The sequence below is a fragment of the Crocodylus siamensis genome, chromosome 7 (genome assembly GCF_052110815.1).
Source record: "Crocodylus siamensis isolate JL-2025a chromosome 7, ASM5211081v1, whole genome shotgun sequence".
NCBI classification, from domain to species: domain Eukaryota; kingdom Metazoa; phylum Chordata; order Crocodylia; family Crocodylidae; genus Crocodylus; species Crocodylus siamensis.
In genome coordinates, this window is record NC_143401.1 from 24,535,627 (window position 1) to 24,558,532 (window position 22,906).

Below are 22,906 nucleotides of genomic sequence, written 5' to 3' on the forward strand. Positions count from 1 at the left end.
GATAACTCCAAATATGGATCTTACCGTATTCAAATGGGGCTTTGCACTGATTTATCTGCAGCAGAGAGCAGCAAACCTAGTAGGTGTGGTGGGCCAAAATAGTGCACCTTAGTCCAAATCAAGCTAGCGTTATCAACCCAGCTACCATTTCTGCCTTCTGGACACTGCTGCCACTTCTCCCAGATGCCTGGTTGCTGCCACATGTGCGACCCAGAAAATACCACAGAATCTCCCCACCACAAGATTGCAGCCAATACCCAGGCTTCACAGGTCAGATGAAATCATTCAGCAGGATGGATCCAGCCCACAGCCCACAGGCTGTAGGTTGCCAGTAATTTTTAAAAGATTTTACTTAAAACCATGCAACTTACAAGGCAACATCTCTACTGTATTCAAGGTATGTATTAACCAGAGCAGCTGTCAGATACAGAGATGCCAGAGTATGGTAGAGTTCTTCCTAAACTCAAAGCTTCTCAGACTCTCTCCAGGGTTGTGAAGATTTCTGCTCACTTTGTGCAAAACTCTTTACAAAGACGAGTTTGAAAATATCAGATTTCTTAGGTAGCTAGTGGGGAGCTACTGATCTTTGGTGCGTGTGAAAAAAATTCCCTTATGGCACAGAATTAGATGATTATTGGCATCAAGTGTAGGGGCTGGAAGACTGGAAAAATCTCTAACATATCTTAGGCAGCACAGTTGACGCAGAGGTGGGATTTCATTTCCTATCAGCAAGAAAATGATTGGCTTCTTCTCCCTTCTGAAAAAGAGCTAAAACACAGGTAATAATCAAAATAGTGATATGGTAGATCTCAATCATAATGCTATTGAAGATGACAGCTTACAGACCAGAAAGGCACTGTTTCTTTTTAGCGGATTGGCACAACTTTACATCCCAAATGCATCCTCTCCACTCTTATCATAAACTCAATGACAGGATGGCAAGACAAAATACTCTCAAAGTGAGGACCAAATCCTGCTCTCAGGTATGAAACAGAAGTAACCCCACCAACTGCAAAGGAGCTATTTTGATTTAAAAGTATAACCAAAGTCAGGGTCTTCCTCCCAATAGCTTTTACCATTTTCCCAATTTTTGAAAACCATTTTTATTTTTCAAAAACATTTAATTTCTGGCAAACACTTCCAGTTTCTGAAAGCCAATCCCATGAAAATGTCAGTGTCTGCTTTTTCAATTAAAACAAAAAAACCCAGCAAATTTCAACAAAAATGAATATTTTACAAAAATGTTCGTTTTCCTTAAAACATCTTCTTTTAGTCAAAACATCCAACCAGTGGTACCATGGAGTTATACAACAGAAATTTAGCATGAAACCGCTGTGATTTAATTTAGAATTACACCATAAGAGATAACCCCTGGTACCACCGTAATTTTGCCAGGCAAATCCGTCTGCCTCACAGGTGGCAGCCTACCCATGCTGAGCTGTGTTTTTGTCTTAGCAGGTTTATGCCACTGCAACTGCACCCTTCCTTGGACTGTGGCAAAAAACCCAAGGAGGTAAATGTTGGTGCGGTACATAACAGCAGCACACCTCACTGTTGCTTTGCCAATCCCACTTGCTCACTTTTCACAGAACAGAATCAAAACTCTGTTCCTAACCTACAAAAATGTAGGCCCTTATCCATGAAAGGTATTTCAGTGCTTTACTCCCACCAATTTGTACGGGTCTTAGAACACGTACGTATCTTTGAGAATCCAGACCTCAGTGAATTGGAACCTGACTACTTTAGAGGCCACCTCATCATCCCAAGCTCTGCAAGAAGTCTGTGCTTCTGAGAATGCTGGGATAAATAAAAATGTTTAAATGAAAACTAGAATTTAAAGACAGGATCTGATTAACTGAAACTTAGGCTCCCTATATAGCAGGCATGTCAAATGTATGGCTTTTGGGGCAGATCCAACCCCTGGAGCCACGATCTCTGGCATGTGGAGCTTATAGAGGTGCCAGAAATTTAGGGCCAAAATCACTGCCAAAATCCAGGGCTCAGAGTCCTGCTGGGGATACATCTTGGTCATGGGAGAGAGCAACAGCTGCGGTAACCCCTATAGTTGTTACTCCAGCCATTTACCTCCTCACTGCTCACCCTGCTGTCACTGCTACATCCAGATCCAAACCAGGAAGGGCAGGATCAGTTTGACACCTGTGTTATAAATTATACTGTAGTTATTATTTTCATTATTGTAGTGTGTAGAAGCCCTGACCAAAATCAGGGTCCTACTGTGCTAGATGCTGTACAAACACATAGTAAAAGACTGTACCTGCCCCAAACAATTTACATGCTAACTTAACAAGCAAGTCCAAAAAGTGTAGGAGAGAAAACCAGGACAAAGACCCTTCTACCCCTTCCAAGAGAAACCCTGAAGATTAACAACTAGCATACACCTAACTAATTAAGCGCAATGCTTAAAAAAGCATCATATGAAACAGAACAAAAGTAGGTGCCCTGCTGAGAGTAAATAATTTATTTAGTGAATTTTACCTTTTATTTTAGGTTGGTGAATGCCCTGGAAGAGATCCATATTCTTGAATTGCATTTGCTGTTCAGGGTTAATCACCATATTGCTTCAAATACTAAGTTGTCCTCTGCAACTTAGTCATGGGTATGTTTTAATACAGAACAGACTTTTTGGTTACTTTTTGACTGAACTCCTCAATCCAAAAGATACTGCTGTATTTCCCAATTAGATGTACTCTTACTGTTAGAATAAGGTTTCCCATAACCATATTTTTGATTTATAAATCTGAAATCTGCTTTCCACAAATGTTTTCTATCAGTTTCTTAAAATATCTGTGTCAATGAAGACTCCTTCAACAAATGAACACTCCTTCAATAACTGCTTCAGCTGGTTACCGACACTCAGGAGAAAACTGAACTCCTAAATTAATACTTTGCCTCAGTGTTTCACTAGGCCATGGGGAAAATCATGCCAGATAGGGTACAGAATGAGCAGGGCAGAAATGACCACTTCCCTGTGGTTGCTGTGGAACTGGTGTGTGATCAGTTAAAGAAATTAGACATACAGGCAGTCCTCGGACTTAAAACACAATTGGTTCCTGGAAACTGAGTCTTAAGTCAAAACTCCGTAACTCGGAACTGATTTTCCCATAGGAACAATGTTATAAATGTGGGATTGGTTCCTGAACCAAGGCCCTATATCATATTTTCACCAAAAATAACCCAGGGAGATGGGCGATGCAGCAAACTTGTTAGCTGACGTGGCATTGTGTCAGATCGAGCATTGTAATGTCAAAACTGACATCAGAAAGTTGAAACAGGGTGTCAATTTATAAGTGCCTAAAGTGCTGTTCTTTGTCATTTGAAATGTCTTAAGTCAAGGACTTCCTGTATATAAGTCACCAGGACTGGATGAACTCCATCCAAGGGTGCTGAAGGAGCTGGCCGATGTCATCACAGAGCCCCTGGTGAAACTGTTCCAAGACTTGTGGCACACCATAGAGGTCCCTGAGGACTGGAAGAGAGCCAATATTGTGCCCATCTTCAAGAAGGGAAGAGGGAGGACCTGGGTAACTATAGGCCAATTAGCCTAACTTCTATCCAACAGAAAATCCTGGAAACATTCATTAAGGAGTCTATGTGTGACAGGCTTGCAGAAAGTAGGATTTTGAACAATAGCCAGCATGGCTTCATCACGGGCAGGTCTTGTCTAACCAACCTCACCCCCTTTAATGATCAGGTGACTCACCACCTGAATAAGGGAGAAGTGGTGGATATTGTATACCTTGACTTCCAAGAAGCCTTTGTTCCCATGATGTTCTCACAAGAAAATTGGAAGATAGTGGGCTTTACTGCGAGACGATTAGGTGGGTATGAAGCTGGCTGTGGGGTAGGGCCCAGAGAGTCCTAATGAACGGATCTGTGTCACCTTGGCGAGAAGTGGGCAGTGGTGTCCCACGGGTCAGTGCTTGGTCCTGTACTTTTCAACATCTTCATCAGTGATTTGGATGAGGGAGTAAAGAGCTCACTGGCCAAGTTCACAGACACCAAGTTATGGGGAAGTGTGGTTGCGCTTCAAGATAGGTTACAGATATAGGCGGATCTAGACAGGCTAGCAAGTTAGGCGAGTCAGAACCAGATGAAGTTTAACATCAAGAAATGTAAAGTGCTCCACCTGGGGACAAACAAACCTCTACACACCTACAGGCTTGGCAACGCTAACCTGACCAGCACTACGAATGAAAGAGACCTGGGGGTAATAATAGACCACAGCTTAAATATAAGCCGGCAACGCAACTCTGTTGCCAATACTCCGGCATGTATGCATCTCCAGCAAGACCAAGAAGGCGATTCTTCTGTTCTACTTGGCACTGGTAAGATCCCAACTGGAGTACTGCATCTGTTTTTGGGCACTGCACTTTAACAAGGACATGGCACAACTTGAGAGAGTCCAGAGAAGGGCCACCCATATGGTTAGAGGCTTGCATGACAAGGAAAGGCTCAGGGAAGGGTGAGGGACGTGGGACTCTTCAGCCTGAAAAAGAGAAGACTGAGAGGGGACTTGGTAGCAATTTACTGCTACATCAGGGGAGTACATCAGGCTCAGTGAACAACTGTTCACCAGGGCACCCTTGGGGAAAACCAGGAACAATGGCCACAAACTCCTGGAAGACCGTTTCAGGCTTAACATTAGGAAAAACTTCTTCACAGTTAAGGAGTCCAAACTGTGTAATAAGCTCCCTCCAGAGGTGGTGCAATCACCTACCCTGGAAATCTTCAAGAGGAGGCTGGACAGTCAACTTGCTGGGTTCACCTGACCCTGCCTGTCTTTCCTGTGTGGTGCAGGGGGCTGGACCCGATGATCTTCCAAGGTGCCTTCCGGCCTTACAATCTATGAATCTAAATCCCTTTGGTAGAATATTCTTGATCAAACAACACAAAAGGGACATCCAGAAAATCAAAATGCAGGTAGGGTTTTAATCTGAAAAAATCTGCACATATTTTGTGTGTGTGTACGTGCACACACTCATCCCTGCTAGAACTCATTGATTTGATCATACCTTGAGGACTAGATACCTGTTAACCTGGCAACCACTGAGAGCTAGCAATGTAACATCTCACTGGATAGCATCCACACCTTTCCTAAGAAGAAACTTTGACATATTTCAGTCAGCAACTGGATTAGGTCAGCACTGAGAGCTGTGCTATCTACCTGCTCAAGTAGCAATATATTCTGTCTTTAAAATAGTGCTAGGCCATGCTTGGGTGTACCTGGCCACTGATCTGGGGAAATAACATTTCTAATCAGTAAAAGGGACAGCAAGAGGGAATGAGGTTTTGTTAAAGCTTGGGGAACTACCCCCCCCTCTGACTGGCTGCTTTCCCCACTGCCTTGCTTCCAAGGGCAGAACAGCCATTCAAGGCTGCTGTAGCCTTCCATGCTCCAGTAAGGAGCTATCAGTTTCAAGGGAGTGGGGAAGTGAGAGAACAGGAAGACACTGGTAGCTCAGGCTGGCTTTGCTCCCTTCTTCTCACTTCCCTTCCTTTGCATAGTGGAAGGGATCTTCTGCTCTCTCTGCTGCTCTACCCCCACCCAACAACACCAAGTCTAGGAAAGGAGAGAAACATGAAGAATCCATGGTACTGCAGAGTTAGGGCTGAGAGGGATGACAACTGGTGGGATCTGACTTGTGAGTAAGGAGCATAATTAATTGTTGGGCAGGGGGATGAGCAGATGTGGGGCTGATTAGAGACCGTGACCCATACATACTTTTTCCAGACCACTTTAAGCACCAGGGCAAGAAAAAAGTAACTCAACCAAATGTCTCTTGCCTACTTAAAATACAAACTGAACTGGTCTGTAAAGGCTCAATTAGCTTACTATTTGCTATTTAGCAACCACCACCAGTCCTGCAGCTTTATTCCCTTAGTTCTAACCTAAACTCAAGGGAACAAAAATACCTTGAGAAAAGGGTCTTCTTGGGAGATTTCAAGCTATGCTGAAGCCAAATAACATTTGCAGTTTATCTTTGATTAAAGCCTAAACTTTCAATATTTAAGACCAAAGCCAACCACCAAACCTTTAAACTTTGAGTTTCACCCATCTCCTCACAACATGAAACCAGCCAATTTGATTTGTTGGTCTTTGCACTTGTAAGACTGAAGTCTTAAAAGCACTTTAGGATAGCAGCAAAGTGATTATTTCCCACTGGGAATTAATTTGTTTTCTGTCTGCATTTCCAACAACTAGAAAGGATTCTGGACCCATGGCAAGCCCAAAACATTAGCAGTATAAAGGAACAGAGCAGCAGCAATTCTTATCAGACTGGAAAACAAGAAATAAAGCTAGGGTTTGAAAGAGCTTTAGAATCGATCTGGATTTTTTCATCTGATCCAAGTAGATCTAAGCTAGGAAACAACTCCAGATCTGCAATTTGCAACTACCATGAGCCAGAGTCAATAGTAGACAGGTTCTGACATTGAAGCATCTGAATAATTGTTATTATTAATAACATTTCCCTTCAAAGCATTGCTTTCAGATACTGCCCAGGAATGCATTTGCATCTCACATAAAAATGGTGGGACCAAAGGCCTGACTAGGACACTGTTAGGAAGAAAAGCCTAGCTGAGTCAGACCTAGCAAAGACCATAATGGTCTGCTGTCAACCAATTGCTTCATCTACCAACAGTTGCAATGGTGCTTGTGGCTGTGCTAAACGAAAGCAAGAGATTCATGCATCCCCTTTTTCCTTCTTTTGTTTTCCCAATTTTCCTCAAAGCCAACAGGGTTCTGGCTCCAGATGCCTAGAACATTCTCTGAAATCTTGGCACTGAGCAGAGGCATCGTTCACAAGTTGTTGCGCTGAATGCATGCAGACGCGCCAGCAGAGAAAGGCTATGGTTAAGTGTGGGGATGCATAGAGGTTTCCTACATCTACACTGCAAACTGCAGGGCACAGTAGAGTTACCCAAACTAGTGTTAAATGAGCTAGGTTAGGTACCAGAAGCAGTCTAGCCCAGGCTAATTTTCCCTGATGAGTGTAAAATCAGCTAGGAGTGTCTACCTTATAATACAACCTGCAATGTAGAGATATTCTAAGGAGTCAGCCCACATTGGGTAATGACTTGAGATGCTTGTATATGAGCCAGGAGGTTGCTCTGATGCATTGTAACTGTAATAAGGGAGTCAAACCGAACCTAAACCTGAACCAAAAACCAGAACAACCCTTTATTTTTTCCTGAACCAGAACAGAACCTGAACCAGAACAAAAAGAAAAAATTCAGGTTACCAGTTCAGAATAAGGATTCAACCAAACAAAACACACCTAATGTGGTCAGAGAGTCAAACCATTACATTTTTTGGTTCAGTTCTGGTTCAAGTTCAGTTGCAGCGAAAGTTGTTCTGGTTTAGTTCCAGTTCAGGCCATTAAAGGTTCAGTAACTGGTCTGGCACACAAAACCAACCAGTTCAGTTCTGGTTCACATGCGAAAATTTAAACAAGGCACATTATTTATAATGATGATCATTTGCACAATGGGGCAGATCAAGCTAATAGGTCTAAAACTGCTGCAACTAAGTGTCAGCAATAAGTACTATGAAGCATGCATGAAACAAAAAATTAACTCTAAGTACTTAACAAATCAATGTTTATTTTATTTGTACTGTTTAATTTTAATTGTACAATCAGAAACATGTGTAATAGGTGAAGAAGCAACCAAATCAATTTTAAAGAGAAAGGAAAAGGATTTAGTAAAGAATCAAAGAACTGTCACTGTGATTAGTTAACATCTCAAGATGATATATTTTTCAATTTATTTAATAAAACTAGGGAAATAAAGTATTATCAACCTTAAACAGATGGATCTTAGGCCTATCATATTTCCAATATGCTTGACCTGCACTGTTTTGTACTCAATATTACAGTTTTCTGTAATCTCTGTTCAGTCTTGCTAACAGAACATCCTCCAAGATTGCCTCCCTCATATTGGATCTTTGTGGTGACAATGTGAATTTTAAACTAAAAAATGCCCATTCAGCACTTACTTGAGTTGATAGAACTGGCAAGGCAGCCTCAGCCAAATGGTACAGCTCACATCCAGATATTTTCTGAGTATCCCAGTATTTAAAATATTTACATCTTTATTCAATCTGGCTTATCCACAAATGAGTCCAGAAATGGACAAATCCTGTTTGACTGGGTGCCAGAAGATGTTACTCTTGCCACTTCAAGTTCTCTCTCAAGTCAAACATAGTGGAAATTATTTACTAAATCCTTTTCCTTTCCTTCCTCTTTAAAATTGATTTGGTTGCTTCTTCACCTATTACACATTTCTGATTGTACAATTAAAATTAAACAGTACAAATAAGCATTGATTTGTTAAGTACTTAGAGTTTATTTCTGGTTTCATGCATGCTTCACAGTACTTATTGCCAACACTTAGTTGCAACAGTTTTAGACCTATTAGCTTGCTCTGCCCCACTGTGCAAATGATCATCATTATAAATAATGTGCCTTATTTAAATTTTCTCATGTGAACCAGAACTGAACTGGTTGGTTGTGTGTGCCAAACCAGTTACTGAACCTTTAATGGCCTGGACTGGAACCAACCCAGACCAACTTCAGTTGCAACTGAACCGGAACCGAAACTGAACCAAAATATTTTATGGTTTGACTCCCTGGCTGTAATTACAGCATGTCAGAGCAGACTCAATTAATCAAGTCTGCTGCAGAATGATAATTACTGCACTCCAGCCAGCCTCTGTATTTCGTATATCAGCGTCCCTGAACTTCAAAATGGTGGCAGGGGTGTTCAATGAGCTTTAGTTCAAGTGCCACTACCACCATTTTGAAGCACGGGGATACTGATATACAAGACACTCTAGGCACTTTAATTAGAGCAGCCCACAGAGCCACTCTAATTAAAGTGCCCCCCCACCCATTCCCCAACTTGGAACACATGTAAAAAAGCCCTTGGTTTCAAAATAATGGGAGCTATGACTCAGAAATGTGCCTTGGTTGCTGTTGTTTCATTGTATTTTTCCTTGCAAGTCCCTGAAACCAGCCAGGCAACCCACACACTCAAAATCAGGACTGCAGTCATGTAAACAGCCACTATTCTACTGAATATTCACTTCAATGAAGTGCCATTTGCAGACCTCAGAGCTGGCTCTCCCAGCCTACCCTTATACACAGGAGCTGTTCTCAGAACTTTCTACACCTACCAATGTTTCTAGAGTAAAAGTAACCCCAACTGTGTGTTCCCATATTTGTCTTGGCCTAGCTGAGATTTGAATTACGTAAGTAAAAATTATGGATCAGGAGCCTCTGGAAGTCTGATACATTCAAAATCTGGATTCTAATTGTACACTTTGGGGCTCATCCTTGGTTTGAAAAAGACAGATGAAGTGATAGAGAAACATTAGATGAGGCAGTGTGAATCACTGGACATGCCATGTTACCTGTTTACTAATTAGCCCTCTGCAGCCAGGGAGTGTCAATACTATGCATGTTTCATACACTGGGACACAAAGCTATATTCCTTTGACAAGCTCATTACAACCACTTAACACTGAAACTCTTCTCCTATGTTGCATAGGATTTCTGAATGACCAGATTGACAGTCAGACCTTGACCCTTTCCCCACTTGGCAAAGGCTCCTTCCCTAGATGTCAAGGTACTTTACAAAGGAAATTAAGTCTTACTGTTCCTGTTTTGCAGGAAGTTGAGGCATAAAGAAATTAAGTGACTTGGAATAGGTTACACGGCATGTTAGTGGTGGAGCCAGGAACAACCCTCAGGTTTCCCAACTCCTGGTCTAATGCTTTTGCCCTGGGACAATGGAGCCTTCCATCATCCTCTGTAGCATTACAGTCTGCACATTGATTATATAGTGCAACTTTGATTATTACAACTACCATTAATTGAAATTCTATATTCCAGAACAGAAGTCTGTCCTCTGACATCTATGAATTTTCTTCAAAATTTCCTTGATTATCTCAACAGCCCAACAGGGCCTATGGACAATACAGGCTTTACTTTATCCCTAGGTACTTCCACTATCTTCTCTGCAGGTATTTTCTTTCTCAGCCTGGGCAACGTGTACAACTGGGAAGCCTGCCCAGAGAGAGGCCTCCACCTGAAAACTATCTATATAATACAAAGTAAACCTTTGTCAAAGAAATCAATAACCATTTAAAATAAAAGCAATATGCAGCCAAAAGGAAATATAGAACCTCCCACCTCTGGGGCATTGGCTGGAAGCCAGATGAAGCTTGTAGCAACAATGTTACTGTTACTAGCAGGGCATTTCACTTGTGTGGGCAAAATGGTATGGTCATTTTTGCTGTGCTCATAAAAAAAATAAGAAGTACCTCTATCATTTAGCCAGTACCTACTTTTGCAGGCTTCACTTGAATGAGCAAAAGAACTAGTTTTTAACATCTATACTGCAGCAGTAGCCAGGAACCAGCTGGCACTGACAGACATGGAGCTCCCCAATCTAACTCATGGTGCTTCACAGAAAGTGCCATGAGTTAAAGTGATCCCCTGACCCAGAGCTGCCTGCCTGCAGCCTCTCTCTCCTAGCCTGACTCCACTCCCCTCCCAGCTCCGATACTGTCTGCAGGATGGGAGGCGGGAGAAGGGAGAGACGGCAGCTCTGTGCTGGAGTTTGGAGTTTGCCTGGCCTGAGCTAGAGAGGGAGGGTAAGGGCAGGGGTTGCCGGGGGCGGGGAGCGGTTCTAAGCTACCCACTCCTGAGTCAGCTCAGGCTGGGAAAACCCTGGCCCGGAGCTCCCTCCCCTCCCTTCTCCCCCCTCCCATCCTGCAGACAGCAAAAGGACAGACAGAAGTTAATGAAAATGGAGCGCCTTCAGCTGATCCCCCATTAGAGGAGGGTCAATTTGTTGTGTGATTACTTTTAAAGTAAAGTGCTCTGCAACCATGTACTTCTGTCAGAGTGTGGCTGTACAGCACTTTCAGTGGGCCAATTATGTGACAAATGTCACTTCTGACAGCACCTCTAGGCATTACCTACAAGACTGCACAAATGTACACAGTTAATCTGACTGCCAGATTTACCCAGCAGGGGTGGGACATATTTTTGTCTCTCCATCAATATACTGTGTTTAACTCTGGCAAGCATGTGAAGGGTAATTGAGCATTTCCTCCCAGCCAGCTTTCAGCTTGGGGTGAGGAACAACAATCTCTTTCTCCAGTATGAAACTTTTGGTTAGGTAGAAAAGAGAGTGAAGAGAAGTACCAAATGGATGAGAAGTGTAAGGCTGCTTGGGCAGCAGTTCATCAGACACTTTCCTTGACAGATGATTGATCCAGCTGCAGCTGGGGACTCCTACCTTTCCCTTTTACTTTGCCCTGCTGGCCAAGAAGGAGTTTGCAGAAATCTGTGGGTATAGACCTTCCTGAATTTGCAAGCAGAATGACAGTAGAGGAATGTTTCTTTCCACCCTCCTCCACACATCCAGCTTCTTGGGCCAAGTTGTTCCTCTGCCAGTAGCCCTGAGGGTGATCTGACTTCTCTTGGAGCATCAAGCAGGGATTATGGGTTCTGTGGATTAAATGCATATGATCCTATTTCCTGCAGTTTCAATGGGTGGGCACTGGTGGCTCCTGGTTTCTGCAGTCTACTAGAATGGCTCCCTAATGACTCATTTGGGTTAGTCCTAAACCAGCTTTTCTATCTCTTTGTATATCCTGTTTTAGCATTAACTATTACACTACTTGATGCTCTCATTATGCAGATAAAAACCCAAGGTCTCTTTGAATTTTGCTAGAAGTTTTGGCCTCATTGACACCCTTTGGCAAGCAGGCTGAAATCTAATTGCATACCACGTAAAAAAGTATTTTCCTCTTTGCATTAAACCAACACATTACCAAGGTTTTTTGTTATTCAGCCTTTTCGTTCAGCAACATGAAACATTCCCAGTCTAGACTAGCCAGCCAATTAAAGCAACACTCATGATGGAGTAAAGCATACAGTTCAAAACAGCAGCATATTATTTATGCATATTCTAGAAATGCAGATATATTTATGTCACCTTTGTAAAAAGATATTTTGGTTAAAGGAGCAATGGGCTGAATCCCTGCTTTGTGAAATTCCATGCAAGTTGATGGATTTAAACATAGGATTGACTTAAACCTAGGGGGTCTATTTTGAGATACGTGTCCAGAGAGATATGTGACTGTCCTCTACCTGGACTATATTATATTTAATGAGAATCTGTGCACCAAGTGAGAGATTTCCATTCTCTTCTGTGTGATTGCAAAGAACTGCTCTGTCTTAGCTTAGCAGCCCCCTTTGACTTCTCAGCATTGGGAGGCTGCCTCTATGTATGGTCTTTTCATCCTTCTCATCAAATTATGTGTTTGTTTGACAGCCACAAACAGTCTATAACATATGCTACAAAATGACCCACACATGGATATGATTTATGGGGACTAGGAGATAATGCCCAGGCCACATCAGGAAAGGGCCTGCAAAAGGGGCCACAGACTAGCCAGTCCACTGCCATTTGATGACCCAGTAAGACTCAAGATGAAAACCACAGAAGAAAGGAGTGTGTAATACTTGCAGCTAGGGGCAAGAGAGAAACTGTGAGGAATTCACTATTCTGGGGATTTATTATGCAGTAAAAACTAAGCAGCATATCTAGCATGATTAACATAGCAGGGCTGACATATTTTGCAATTCTTATACCGGTAGTAGGGGCTGCTAGATGTTGTCTGTCAGAGCCTCAATCAATGATTCATAAAATAACACTTAGAAAGAGGATGAGAAAAATATAACCCTGCTGTAAACACACAGAACCCTGTGCTGTTCCCCAGGGGTTAATTAGTCCCATTGTATTTACCTAGCTATATTTTATATCATTGTACACAGCATCTTTTGCCTTGGATCATTTCACAGACTATGTGTGATGTAGCACCTTGCACATGATGTGTCTGTGTGAGTGAGAGAGAGAGGGAGAGAGAGAGAAATAAATATACAGTATATAATCTATATGTCAGTGCCAGGACCTATGTATAAGCCCCAGTAAGTGATAACTGCAGGGTGGGAGCACAAAGATTGCCTTTCGACTCTCCCAATTTGGTTTCATGCCCATGATAGAAGGGAGCAGCTTGAAGTTGCACAAGGATCTATAGCCCCAAAAAGAGTGTTCTACCCTGCAATGCCCCCAATACTATTTGCAAACTGGTGTGAGGCAATGAAGAAAAAGGGAAAGCCTATCCCCATTTTATGCTATCAAAGAATTATCCTGTGCCAGGATGATCTCTCCACACTGGACTGGGCTAGCCTTGCAAGCAAAAATCTGCCAGCAGCGCCAGACGAAGCAATCCGTCCACAGCAAAGTCATCCCATGTAGCAGACAGCTCTCAACTAGTACGTGAACACGGAATTCAAATGCCTTTAATATCAGTGATTGTGAGCTACTACTGACATGTCTCTGGTCTCTCTGGGAACAGAAGGAGCTGTTCTGCAAAGGCTCCCACTCACTTCTGTGTTGGAGGATCCAGAGAAAAATATGTATGTGCTACAAGGACTCCCTTGCAGGAGCGTGGGAGAAAGAATCAGTCAGTCACATCTCTTGTTCAGTGCATAAGCCACTTTCAGTATAAGTGGAATCATCATGCTTTCTCCAGCAAAAAGTCTTTAGTGAGGACTATAACTACAGAGAAACAACCAATTGCAGTTTGAGTTCCCACCTGTTCTTCTGTTTGCATTTATAAAGGGCCATAGTCTGCCTGAAAATCTGTAGGCAGCACAGGCATCAAGGGTAGAGGATTAATAACATAAAGTATATAAAGCATGTCAATACATCACAGCCCACACTGCCTAATAGTCTCTTCCCATGACTGTAAGAAGAATATTGCTAACACTCCATAGGCAGGTGTTATATCCTGCCATACCTTTTAATACCACTTGCAAGTAGGTGTGGAGTAGGGTAGAAAAGAAGAATTTTATTTCAGGGTGTTTGGTAACAGCCTCCAAATACATGAAGATTAATTATAGAGAGGATGGATATGGGCTTTCTGCTCTGACAATAGGGCACAGGACTAGGAGCAATGGGCTCAGGAAAAAGCAGAGGAAATTTAGGTTGGGTATTAGGAAGAACTTTATGACTTGAGGGTGGTCAGGCATTGGAACACAAAAATTGTGGAATCTCAATCCTTAGAAATTTTCAAGATCAGCTTGGACAGACATGTTTGGATGGTTTCATCAGGGACAATGCTGCCCAGAGCAGGCATTTAGGGGCACAGACAGAGGTGCAGCTCCCCACTGTAACTGAGAACGCTTTGCAGGAAGTGTTCTGAGTTACAACGATCCCCCAGAACAAAATGAAATTCAGTGTTGGCTTGAGGGGGGAGGAGGGGGCAACGACTAGCTGCTGGATGTGAACTTGCAGCCAGTTTCTCCTAGCAATAGCCCCTCTTCCCTCCCAGTCTGTCCCCCTTCCCAGGAGGGGGGAAGGGAGCAGAGGGAGCTCATTCTAGGAGTCGCCTAGCTAGCACTGGAGGGTGGGGTTGGTGAATTGGAGTCCCCCACCATGGGGGGACTCCAATACACCTGCCTTGACTCCCAGCAGGGCCTGAAAAAACCCAGACTGAACTCCCTCTACTCTCTTTCTCCCCCTCCCATTCTGAAAACAGCTCAGAGTCTGGTAGGCGGGCAGACACAAGTTACAAAAGACTCTAGGTTTGTCTTCATCTGACGCCTCATGCAATAAGGGTTCAGATTTTCACCTGATCAGCCATTTTAAAGTGGTCAGCAGCTGCTTCTGTTTGGTCACAGCTATACTTTCTGTGGCCAGATCAGGTGAAAAATGTGACTTCTGTCTGCGCCCTAGATGACCTCATATGGTCTTTTCCTGCCCTACTTTCCTATGATCCTATGAACACTCAGCTGTAGGCCTCCATTTCTATGTATCCATATGATACAACTTTCCCAGTGCTTACCTGAGAGAGAAGCCTGGGGAGAGCTGTCTTGCTGAAGCGCAATCCAAGCAAGGTTGAGGTGGTGGTAGAATACTATGAGAAACCGCCAGAAGAAATGGCAGAAACAATACCTGCTCCCTTGCTGAAGGGTATTTACCTGCATAGTCTGACTCGCATTTACAAGTAGGTGGACCTTGTTAGGTCTTTGGCTGCTTTCAGATGTCCAGACAACTATGGTCAAAAGAGAGTGGTCAAGGGATCCTCATGACAGTGGTGTTCATGAAATGGTATTCAGGACCAGTGTATAAAGAAGTGACATGACAACTTGTTCAATAAATGACAGAAAGGCTTTATTTACAACAACTACTCACTGTTAAATGAGCCTAAAGCAAAGTCCAGTATATTTAGCTGTAAAAGTGACAGTATCTCACCAATACAGGCAAAAGAGGAGGTCTCAATCTTGTCAGGTTCTCAAGGCATGAATACATTCACCAGAAAATCAGCTGGGTGCAGTAGCAGTTCTTGTCAGAATGAGTTCTTGAAGTGTGCCCTGTTAGTTGTTTTGTTCCTTTTATAACCTTTAGCTCAGCATCTTCAATGGATTCTTGTAATTGTGTAAATCAAGAGAGAATCTCAAGCAATAATTAACAGGAAAACCTGTTAATCAAACTGTTCGTTATTGGTTATCAGAAAGTCCCAGTTTTGACTGAATTACCTTCCTCAGTAACAAGTAGCAATTCTTACTATGTTGGAACATATCAAGAAATTGATTAACAACCAGGAAAAACACAAGGTTTTTGAGGAGTTGTCCTTGGAAGATCTAGGGAGCCACTGACGCAAAACAAAAGTAAATCAGAAGGAAACACCTATCAAAGCCTATATGGAGAATGTCTCTTTCTACACATAAACATGAGTTAATTGCAAAGAAATATTTACTATACTAATTAATCAAGGATAGACATTTCATAGATTGTAAGGCTGGAAGGGACCTCAGATCATCAGGTCCAGCCCTCTGCAGCAAGCAGGAAAGGTGATTGTCCAGTCTCCTCTTGAAGATTTCCAGGGTAGGTGATTGCACCACCTCTGGAGGGAGCTTATTCCATAGTCTGGACACCATGACTGTGAAAAAGTTTTTCCTAATGTTGATCCTGAATTGGTCTTCCAGGAGCTTATGGCCATTATCCCTGGTTTTCCCCTTGGGTGCCCTGGTGAACAGTTGCTCACCAAGCCCTTAATGTACTCCCCTAGTGTAGTGGCAAGCTGCCACCAGGTCCCCTCTCAGCCTTCTTTTCCTCAGGCTGAAGAGTCCCAGATCCCACAGCCTTTCCTCATATGGCTTGCCTTTTAAAACTCTGATCATATAGTTTCATAGTTTCTAGGGTCAGAAGAGACCTGAGCAGATCATCAAGTCCGACCCCCTGCCATGGCAAGAAAGAGTACTGGGGTCAAACGATCCCAGCAAGGTGTTCATCCAGCCTCCTCTTAAAGACCGCCAGGGTAGGAGCCAGCACCACTTCTCTTGGAAGTCGGTTCCAGATCCTAGCCGCCCTGACCATGAAGTAGCGCCTCCTGATGTCTAGCCTAAATCTACCCTCTGCCAGTTTGTGACCGTTTTTCCTGGTCACTCCTGGTAGTGCTTGGGGGAACAGGGACTCCCCCAGTGCCTGCTGGTCCCCTCTGACTAGTTTGTAACAGGCCACTAGATCCCCCCTCAGCCTTCTCTTGTGGAGGCTGAACAGGTTCAGGTCCCGTAGCCTCTCCTCATAGGGCCTGCCCTGCTGAACCCGATCATGCGAGTGGCCCACCTCTGGACCTTCTCCATGTTGTCCACATCCCTCTTGAAGTGCAACGCCCAGAACTGGATGCAGTACTCCAGCTGCGGCCTGACCAGTGCCGCATAGAGGGGGAGGATCACCTCCCTGGACCTGCTTGAGATGCATCTGTGGATGCATGACAAGGTTCAGTTGGCCTTCCTGACTGCATCCCCACACTGCCGGCCCATGTTCATCTTGGAGTCAGTGATGACTCCGAGATCCTTTTCTGCCTCTGTACTGATGAGAAGGGAGTTTCCCAGTCTGTAGGTATGGTGCCAGTTGCTCCTCCCCAGGTGCATCACTTTGCACTTGTTAATGTTGAATCCCATCCTATTCTCATCCGCCCACCCCTGTAACCTGTATAGGTCCAATTGCAGCCTATTCCTCCTTTTTAGCATGCCCAAATCCCCCCACATCTTCATGTCATCAGCAAATTTGAACAGGGTGCTATTTTCCCCCTCGTCTAAGTCACTTATGAAGATGTTGAACAGTGTGGGCCTGAGGACCGAGCCCTGCGGGACCCCACTGCCCATGTCCCTCCAAGTCAAAAATGACCCGTCCACCACCACTCTCTGGGTGTGGCCCTCCAGCCAGTTGGGGACCCATTTGACTGTGTGGGTGTCGACACCACAGTCCCCCAGTTTCTTAATGAGAACGGGGTGAGAGACAGTGTCGAAAGCCTTCTGAAAGTCAAGGAAGACTATGTCCACTGCTACCCCTGCATCTAAGGATTTAGTGACCTGATTGTAGAAGGCCACCAGGTTGGTCTGACAGGACCTGCCGCTAATGAACCTGTGTTGGTTGCCCCTAAGCATAATCTCCCCTGCTGGCCCCTCGTGGATATGGGCCAGAATAATTTTCTCTAAAAGCTTGCCCAGGATCAAGGTAAGACTAACTGGCCTATAGTTTCCTGGGTCCTCCTTCCTCCCCTTTTTGAAGATGGGAACCACATTGGCCCTCTTCCAGTCCTCCGGCATCACACCAGAGCACCATGAGTGCTTGTAAAGCCGTGCCAGGGGTCCCGCAATGACCTCAGCCAATTCCCTCAGTACTCTAGGATGGAGATTGTCCAGACCAGCTGATTTAAATACATCCAGTCCTTCCAGAAGTTCCCTGACTAGTTCCTCACTAATCCTTGGCCTAGGTGTGCCTCTCCTGGGGCCTGAGGGGGGCCCAGAGTGGGGGTGACTGTTCCTGTCCCTGCTTAGGAAAATGGAGGCAAAAAAATTGTTAAATATGTTGGCCTTGTCATCTGGTGTGATGACCAAATTTCCTGGAGTATCCTTCAGGGGCCCCACATTACCTGGTACCCTTTTTTTACCCCCTATGTATTTAAAAAAGGACTTCTTGTCCTTGATCCGGGAAGCTAGTCCCAGTTCCATCTCCACCTTGGCCTTTCTGACTGCCCCTGTCCACGCGTCCGGCAGTGATAGCGCTGGTTCGGGTGTCCGCGGATGATTGTTCCCTCAATCTCCGGATGTGGCCCTGCTCCGGGTACGCTCACGCCAGGTCCGCCTGCCACGACTTTGATGTTCTTTGGTTCAGTGAATTATGCTGGCGCGTGCACGTCCAGAAGCGGGACCTCCCGTCTTGTCTGGTCCAAGGTCCTTGAGGGCTCCTACCTCCCCTACACCCTCGCCCAGGCCTCCAAGCAAGTCCGAGTTGCCCACCTCTCCTTCCCTCTGATGGGGTGAGGGGCAACTCCTTGAAAGCAAACACAAAGTTAGCAACCCACGAGCCGCCCCGCAGCCGGGAACTGGCGGGGCGCTAACTTACTGGGGTTTGCCGTCTGTGGCCAGAGCACTCCGTTCCCACCTGGGCTCCGCCTCGTGTCCAGTGCCCTGCGGCCGGGACTGCAGACTGCCGCTATCGGCTACCGGCCATGCAGCCGAGCGCTGGGGTGGGGAGCTTCCCCCCCCGCCAGCCTTCACAATCCTTTCAATGGCCTTCGGGGCCTTTCGCCCCTCACGTCTTGCCCCAGCGGGGCCTTACCCTTGCCCCAAAACACTCTTGCTGGGTGCGGGTCGGCAGTCCTCCGCCACTCCAAGCTTCCGCTGGGGATCCTCTCCTTCCCCGGCTCTTCTGGTCTCCCGCTTCTCTGCGCTGGCGCCGCTTTTGTGCCCGCTGGCACCCTCGCACACCTGGGGGATGTAATTAGGCCTTGTGCCTCGGGGCACCGCAGGGGGCTCGCCTCCTGAGCCGAACCCACTCGGCGACTGGGGCGTGCTCTCGCCCCAAGTCCGGCTGCACCACCGCTATCACGCCCCACGTCCCGCTGCTGCCGACACTTTCCGGACGCGGTTGGGCCGGCCTTACTGCTCCCGGGGCTGCCTGGGGCCGGGGCTCTCTCACAGCCCCCTGCATCCCTGAGCAACGGCAGTATAGTCTTCCCTGGTGATGGCCCCTCCCTTCCATTGGGTGTACGCCTCCCTTTTTGCTAGGAGACATTCCCAGATGCCTTTGGTGAGCCATGGGGGCTTATGTGGCCTCCTGTCCCCTTTGATCCACATTGGGATTACCTCCCTTTGGGCTTGGGGTATCATCTCCTTAAGGAGCGACCACTCTCCTTGGACACCTGGCTCCCCTCCCCTCCGGGACCTCAGTGCTTCCCTGACTATTCTCCTTAGCTCCTTGAAGTCTGCCATCCTGAAATCTAGGGCTGCTGCCTTGCTGCAGGCCTTTGCCACCTTGCGCTGGATGGTGAATTCCAGCAGGCGATGATCACTGACACTCAGGTAGTCGAGCACCCGCAGCCCCCTCACTAGGTCATCACCCGTGGCCAGCACCAGGTCCAACAAGTCGTCTCCCCTGGTGGGGCTGTGCACCTCCTGGGTTAGATGGAGGTCCTGCATTCTGGCTAAGAACCTACATGAGTGGTCAGACCTGGCTGACTGCTCTTCCCAGCAGATGTCTGGAAAGTTCAGGTCCCCAATGACGACAACATCCTTTGACTTCACTACCTCTGTGAGCTGACTTAAGAATTCCTGGTCTAGTTCTTCCCCTTGGTTGGGAGGTCTGTAGTAGACCCCCACTGTTAAGTCTCTTTCCCCTCGACTGCCTTGTATTCTAACCCAAAGCACTTCAGAGTGCCCCTCCTCTGACTCCTTGCTAATTGAGGAGGATGTGTATTCCTTCTTGACATAGAGTGCCACACCCCCACCTTTCCTTCCTAGCCTGTCCCTCCTGTACAGCCTATAGCCCTTGACATTCACCGCCCAGTCATGCATTGGGTCCCACCACATTTCAATGATCCCCACTATGTCCGGGTTGGTGTCAGCTAGCAGGAGGGTAAGTTTCTCCTGCTTGCTTCCCATACTATGAGCATTTGTGTAGAGGCATTTGAGGCCTCCTGTGGATGTGTGCACTGGCCCTTCTTTGGAGTGTGTGGCTCTTCTTCGGACTCTCTCAAGCTTGTCCATGCCCTTGTTAAAGTGTGGTGCCCAGAACTGGATGCAGTACTCTACCTGCAGTGTCACTAGTGCTGACTAGAGCAGAAGAATCACCACCTTGGTTTTGCTGGAGATGCATTGATTGATCATGCCAGAGTATCGTTTGCCCTCCTGGCTACAGCATAGGACTGCTGGCTCATATTCATACTGTGGTCTATTATTACCCCCAGGTCCCTTTCATTCGCGGTGCTAGTCAGTTTGGTGCCGCCAAGCCCGTAGGTGTGTTGGGGGTTGCTCATCCCGAGGTGGAGCACTTTTCATTTCTCAATGTTGAACTTCATCAGGTTCCAATCTGCCCAACTTGCCCACTTGTCTAGGTCTGCCTGTATCTATAGCCTATCTTCAAGTGTGACCATGCTTCCCCATAACTTGGTGTCATCTGTGAACTTGGCCAGTGAGCTCTTCATCCCCACATCCAAAATGTTAATAAAGATGTTCAAAAGTACTGGACCAAGTACCACTCCCTGTGGGACACCATTGCCCAGGATGACACAGATCTGTTCAGTACAACTCTCTGGGTCCTATCCTACAACCAGTTTCTCATTCTCCTGACTGTTTCGAAGTTAAGTCCACAATCCTCCAATTTTCTCGCAAGGATATTGTGGGATACTTGATTAAAGGCCTCTTGGAACTCAAGGTATACAATGTCAACCTGCTCTCTCATGTCCAGGTGGCAAGTTATCTGGTCATAGAAGGAGATGAGGTTGGTAAGGCAAGGCCTGCCTGCCTGCAATAAAGCCATGCTGGCTGTCATTCAGAATCATACCTTCTGCAAGCTTATCACAGATAGACTCCTTGATGAACTTTTCTAGGATTTTCCCTAGGATGGAAGTTAGGCTGACTGGCCTATAGTTACCCAGGTCCTCCCTCCTGCCCTTCTTGTGGGTGGGCACAGCGCTGGCCTTCTTCCAGTCCTCAGGGACTTCTCCAGAGTGCCACAAGTTGTGGAACAGTTTCACCAGGGGTTCTGCAATGACTTTGGCCAGCTCCTTCAGGACTCTCAGATGAAGAACATCCAGTCTCGTTAACCTGTATATGTCTAATTTTTCTAATTGTTCATACAGCAGTTCTACAGCAATAGTAGGAAGGTGATTATGCCTACCATGCTCATCCTGTACTCTACTTAGCATTGTTTTCCCCTTAGTCTGGTGAAAGACTAAAGCGAAGTAGTCATTCAGGAGTTCAGCTTTCTCCTGGGTGCCAATAAGCAGCTCTCTTGAGTTGTTAGGCCCCCATTGGCTGCTGCCCATCATGGTTTCCCAGAGCGCGAGCCCCTTCCTAGTGGGGCAAGGGGCTCTGCGCTGCGGGGCAGGGAAAACTGCTACAGACTACAGCACTGGGGGAGCTTGGAGGGCTCTGGCCCCCTTCAGGCCCCGGTGCTGATGCGCACCATCCACTGCAGCTCTGCCCAGCCTGCAGTGCAGCGCCCCAACAGAGAAGGGGCTTGCACCCAACACTGACAGTGGCTGCTGCTCCCATCAAGGGCTCTGCCCCCTCCTGCTGAAACAGTGGGTTGGTGGCATGGCCAGACACCAGCCAGCAGGGCCCCTTGACAGGGCAGGGACAGGGGTTATTCCTCCTCCCTCTATCATCCAGCAGAGGAGACAGGAGAGAGCTTATTCCTCCACTCAGTGGCAACCGTGGTTGGGGCAGGCAGACCCAGCTGTGGTTCTCCAGGGGCAGTGCAGGTAGAGGGAAGAAAAACCCTCCTCTCTGCCCTTTCTGCCTCAGGGGCCATGCTGGCCCACCGCAGCAGCAGCAAGGGGGAAGAGTCCAGCAGACCTGGCTCAGGTCCCTGGCCAGTGAGACAGGAAGAGGGAATTAAACGCCTCTCTGGCCAGACCCCCACCCTTGCCTGTCCCTGCTCCGGCTGGGGAGCAGTGGGATGGGGCCAGCCCTGCTAGGCTGGAGCAGACAGCCCTGAGAACATGCCTGAATGCTAGTGGATTCTGGTTTAAGTTAAACCAGGAAGGTGTCTGGGACAGATGTTACGTAAACCAGTTTGAGCCAAATCAGTTTAGTCTGATTCAACCAGGTTTATTTCAAACCGGTTTCGGACATTTTGAAACTGGTTTATGTGCACTGTACTTTTACAGGTTTAAACCAGTTTTGGATCACTTAAACTGATTTATGTGTAATGCCTGTCCCTAGCCCTAGTGTGATAGCTCAGTGCTGAAATTGGTTGAGGTAGCTCAAGATGCTAGCACCCAGATTCAAAATAGGGACAGGCTGTTTCCAGTGAAAGGCTCCCCCATCTGGGACTCAGTCTCCTTCCTTGCTGACAGAGCTCCAGTTTGTAGACTTACCTGGCTCAATGGGGGTTTATTTCCACAATCAAGCAGTATGAGCTATGGAGGGCTGACATGGGAGGGACCTCAAGGATTATTAAGCAAGAGCTTGGGGCTCACTGGAAGGACATATGTTTTCTTAATCATTTGTACATATCCATAGAGCTTTGAGCAGTCTCTTTGAGCAACTCTTAAACATTCAATAAAAAAATACCAGTAATTTCTATTAAAGAGCAAATATTATTATTGGAGATTCCAGCCAGCCACCAGTTACATCTGCCTCAGCTCAGCTCATGAAACCCCCAAAAAAAGGATCTGCAGAATCTATAACATTTTTATAACATATAAATAAATTTTGGCATGCAGGATTCTTGATATACCAGTACTATATTGCATATATGTTTACATACTCTCAGGTCACTTCTAGGA